Source organism: Arachis ipaensis, chromosome B06 (assembly GCF_000816755.2).
Source record: "Arachis ipaensis cultivar K30076 chromosome B06, Araip1.1, whole genome shotgun sequence".
Lineage (NCBI taxonomy): Eukaryota > Viridiplantae > Streptophyta > Magnoliopsida > Fabales > Fabaceae > Arachis > Arachis ipaensis.
This window is the reverse complement of record NC_029790.2, coordinates 98,812,912-98,818,315: the sequence shown is the minus strand read 5'-3', so window position 1 is coordinate 98,818,315 and position 5,404 is coordinate 98,812,912. Positions and strand designations below refer to the sequence as shown.

General features: G+C 39.9%; 1 long non-coding RNA gene across 1 annotated transcript; it reads left to right on the top strand.

Moving 5' to 3' along the window:
* On the top strand, window positions 720–3,642 carry LOC110264075. The gene is made up of 3 exons (XR_002349809.1): window positions 720–778; window positions 891–1,017; window positions 3,524–3,642. It is a non-coding gene; the product is annotated as an uncharacterized LOC110264075 (long non-coding RNA).

Here is a 5,404-nt window from a genome sequence, read left to right as displayed (position 1 = left end):
GGGGAAAGGGGCCGTGGAATAAGGGAGAAGGAGAGGAAGACTCGCGCCGGCGTGCTGGTCTCACCGCCGCCATCGCGCCGCCGTCCTACTCAACGTTGCCATCCCATCTTTCCACGCCGTCGTGCTACGCCTTGAGGGCTGTCACGCAAGGGAAGAGAGAAGAGAGTGTGCCGACGTGTCCTGCTGTCGACCCACGTCTCGCCGTCGCACCACCGTCCCCGTGCCGCTGTCATTCGGTCCATCCACGAGTCGCCGAACCAGGCTGAGAGAAAGGGAGACGCGCGAAGGAGAGAACGGATCTGAGGCCGAGCTGAGGTCCAACCACCGCGTCGGAGTCCTATCGAGTTGCCGTCGTACGCGCCATGACCTGCAGCCGCGCCGTTGCCAGTCGTGCTTACTCTGCCGCCATGAAGCCCAGCTGCTGTTGGGAACCTTGTCGCCGCTCATGGGGTGCGCCGGTAAGCCTCTGCCACCAGAAAACATCACTTCTGCTGCGTCGCCAGAGTTCTGGCCGCCGGAAAGACCTCGCTGCCGTAGTGGTTGTGGTCCACTGTATGGCCGCCGGAGAAAACCGCCTTGGCCGCTGAAACCACCGCCGGTAAGGGTCTTTGCAGTTGGTTCTCAATCCTTCCTGTTCCTGGGTCTCATGGTCATGACGTTGTTATGCAGTCACGGTTATCATGATCGGAAGTCGTCACCGCTGCCGCTTGAGGTGGCTGCCGCCGAACCTGTTCGGAGGCTGCCACTGTTCTGGTTCAGCCGTTCCTCTTTTGGTTCGGTAAGCATTTTCGATTTTAAAGCCCTTTAGTTACTATTCTGTTATCATACGCTGAGGTTTGTGGCGTTAATTGCTATACGATTGAGTTTCGGTTCTTGTATGTTACGATTAGAGTTGTTGAGATTGTTGCGAAAGTGGCTTGGAACCGAGGTTTTGGCTGCCGGGATTTTGATTGTTGATTTCGGGTCGAGGCGGAAAGGATTATGTGATGCGTTTGGGCTATGCTTTTGCGTTTTGAGGTAGGGGTGCTTTCCAAAAACTATATTCTTGTATATTGGAATTATTACATATGGGTACTGATGTGAGGATGTGTATTTGGTGATTGTATCAGTCCTATGTATTGTTTGGTTGTTTTGTATGATTATGGGTGTTTATTTGACTCGACTGTTGTGTGGCTTTGTGAAACAAAATGCTTTTGAAATTGATTCTTTTAAAGCTTTGAGATCGAGTTGAATCCGTTGGAAATTGATTTGAATCGAATGGATTTTCTTGAGAATGTGTAAAACAGAATACACTATTGATTCCAGCCTAGCTGGCTTTAAATGATCTGGTTTTTGATAAATGATTGTTGCTGAATCGTTTCTTTAAAGCTTTAGAAATGAGTTTATTCGGCTGATAATGAGTTGATTTTGAAACGGTTTTCTGGAAATATGGTATTGAGGTTGACTGTTGAATTTTGGCTTGCCTTTGAATTGATTTTGGATTTTTGGGCTGTTGGAAAAGGATTGTGGAATGGTTTGGTTGGAACCCAAATCAGGTGGCAAAGTCCAAATTTTAGGGGAGATGCTGTCGAAATTTCTATAAAATCCGAGTCTTTACTGAAATGTTGTTTGGAGAAATGATGATTTAAAGACTTCTACTATTTTATTTGAATTATCAAGAAAAGGATGATTCATGCTTTTGAAATGAATTACTAAAGAGGAAATTCTAATTTAGTCTTGCTTCTTAAGAAAAGCATTGTATCTCCTTTGGGAGGAAGTTATTTAGATGAAATTTATGTTTTAAAGCTGTTTTAAGTGTGACAAGGGCTATGCCTTTGAATTTGACTTGAGGATTTCAATTAGAGGAGTTTCAATGACTTTGAAAGAACCCGAATGTCTATTGACAAGTTTCATTTTGAAATGTTTTGAGAAAGGTTTTAAGTACTCTTTGAATTCTAAATTCTTGCAAGACTAAAACAATTTTGAACAGTTGAAACGTTCTAGAATTTATCATAGGAGTTGAAGCTGGTTTTGCCTAAGTAAAGGAAACGGCTTGAAAGAAGTAAATGATTACGTGACTCGGTTTTGCTTAGATCCTATTTTATTACTCAAATCGAAAATCCAAGGTTTTAATGATTTTAAATGAATTTGGCGAAATGAGTTATGCTATTCTCCCCTAAGGACTTGGGACCTTGCCGAGAAACTTTGTTATAAAATCCCATTGTTGGATGGATGATTTTGAATGTTTCAAAATGAATCTTTAACTTTTTATGGTTATGGAAGTTTTGAAAAGAGGATGCCGAGAGTAGCATGGTTTTAAAAGGGGAATTTACCTTGAGTAAAAGTGGCTTATGAGCCTGAGATGATTTGAGAAATGAGATCTTTAAAGCCAAGGCTGAAAAGAGTTGGAACTTGATTTCAAAGTGAAATGATTTGGGAAAAAGTGATTTATGTCTTAAATGCCGATTTTATGAATTGATGATGTTGAAGGTGGAAGTGCCATTTTGTTGTGAGCCGGAATGGCTGTGTATGATTATAAATATTGGTTGGTTCTGGATTGAACCGTGAGCCGGAATGGCTGTGTATGATATGAATATTGGCTGGTTCTGGACTGAACTGTGAGCCGGATGGCTGAGATGGATGTTGATCCATGGAAGAGATTGAATGCATGTATATGCTGAATCATTGATAAATGTGAATGTTGCACTTCCACTATCGGAGATGAGGGTTTCCTTGGAAGGAAGCAGTGGCTAGCCACCACGTGCTCCAGGTTGAGACTCGAAGCTCTTTTGACCTTATGTCGTAAGTGTGGCCGGGCACTGTGAAAGTCCCGGATGAGCTCGCCCCCGTAAATATTCACCAGTGAGGGTGATGGATATGGATCATGATTATGATCAAGTTTATGATGAGTATAACTCGAGTTGGGGATGCGCGACAGAGGGACAGTCCAATGGTTAGCTACCAGGACTTGTCGGGTTAGCTTTATAACCGACAGATGATATCATCAGCCACTAGGGACAGGCATGCATCATATGCATCTATGTGACATTGCTTGGGCGTGCATATCATACTTGGTTTGCCTGTGTGATTAATTGCTAATTGTTCTACTTGTAATAACTGTTTGTTTGTGCTTGCATCTTCCTATTTGTGTTTGCTACTGGGACTCTGTTGAACTGTGGTGATTGGTTGATAGTTGAATTGTTTGGGCCTAGGGCCGTCGTTGGAATGAGATGAACCGAGGGTTGATTTCGGTTTTGTGTTTCTGGTTTGGAACAAAATATGAAAGGCTATTTTGTTTCAGCATAGATAAATCGTTTTGAAAGGCTTTTGAGTTTTTGAGAATTGAATGGTTCCTCTTTCAGAAAAGATTTCCGACTTTACTTTTATTGTAAACCATTGTTTTTGAAAAGAGGCATAAGACAGTTATTAGTCACTGGTACGGTTTATCTTCATGTATCCTATTACAGTAATTCCCAAAAAACCCTCTACTGAGAACCCTTTCGAGGATGATGTTCTCACCCCCCCTACATTTTTCCCCTTTCAGGATATGGCGCAGAAGGTATGAAGAGTTCATTTAGTTGTTATTGAGATGCTCTGTATTGCTTTAGTATATTTTTGTTCCCTCGCCTTTATCTTGATACATTCTGTAAGAGGGATAGGAATTGTATTGGATTATGGTTGTAATATTACTTATATATATGTATGTATATATATATGGATGTACTCTTTATGAGTTTTTGTAAGTTGTATGGTATCTATGGATGTATATTATCGGATGAAAGTATTTTTGGGAGCAGTATTGCGGTTTAAAGTTTCAAACAGGCTCATATTTTAGTATTAAATAGCATCAGTGTTGTCGTCATGTCCGAGTTATCAAAGTTGCGCAGCCGGAAGCGTGAGCTTTGGTAGCTAGGGTGTTACAGTGGTTGACAGGCACGCGGATCTTGGCTAAGCGAGTAACGAAGATTGGGTGATTGTCACGGGTCACCCCTTCATTCTGACTTAACTGAATTAAGTACGAGAGTATATATTGGAGAAGAAGTAGGCGTGAATTGAAAGAAAAACAATAGTACTTGCATTAATTCATGAAGAACAGCAGAGCTCCACACCTTAATCTATGGGGTGTAGAAACTCCACCATAGAAAATACATAAGTGAAAAAGGTCTAGGCATGGCCGTGAGGCCAGCCCCCAAACGTGAACAATGGTCTATGATAGAATAAGAGCGAAAAGTCTTCTAATACAATAGTAAGAAGTGTTATTATACTAAACTAGCTACTAGGGATTACAGAAAATGAGTAACTAAGTGCATATAGTGCAGAAATCCACTTCCGGGGCCTACTTGGTGTGTTCTTGGGCTGAGCATTGAAGCTTTTTCTTGCATAGGCTGTTCCTGGAGTTAAACGCCAGCTTTGGTGCCAGTTTGGGCGTTTAGCTCCAATTCTGGTGCCAGTTTGGGCGTTTTATGCCAAGATGTTTTAGGCTGGATTTGGACGCCAGTTTGGGCCATTAAATCTCAGAAAAAGTATGAACTATTATATATTTTTGGAAAGCCCAAGATGCCTACTTTCCAATGCAAGAGGGTCAGAATCCAACAGCATCTGCAGTCCTTTTTCAGCCTCTGAATCAGATTTTTGCTCAGGTCCCTCAATTTCAGCTAGAAAATACCTGAAATTACAGAAAAATACATAAACTCATAGTAAAATCCAGAAATATAATTTTTGAATAAAAACTAATAAAAAATAACTAAAACATACTAAAAACTAAGTAAAAACAATGCCAAAAAGGGTATAAATTATCTGCTCATCAAACCCCTTTTTCTTTATGTTTACCATATTAGTCTTATACTTTATTCATAAATAACCCTTTTGTCCTTGTACTCATAATTATTTGTTTTATCATGCTCTTTTTTTTAAAATGACTGTTTTACTCCTAGACCTCATAACTAAGTAGCTTCACTCTTATATTTTTCAAAATTATCAATTTGCCTTTTCTATCTCCTAACTTACTATTTTGACCTGAAACTTTTTATTAATGAAGGTTTTATCCTTCCTAGCCTATTTTACCATTTTAACCCCAAATTTTTTATCCTTATCCTAGAGATTTGTCATTTTTATACTTTTATCCCTAGACTTTACTACCTTTGTTAATTATGCCCGAAACTTTATTTTATTTACACTTTAGGTCCAAATCTTTTATAATTTCATTTTTATCCCTAAGCCTTCTATGTCCATATTTTTAAACCCAATATTTTACTAATTACAATTTTAACCCACTTTTATCCCAAGTTACATATTGATCCAAAGTTAATGCATCATACTTTTTTCATAGAGTTAAAGATTACGTTTATGTCTCTTTTAGACTCTTTTAGTCACTTTTATTCTAGTCCCTGAATTATTTTATGTTTTCAACCTCTTTAAGCATTCT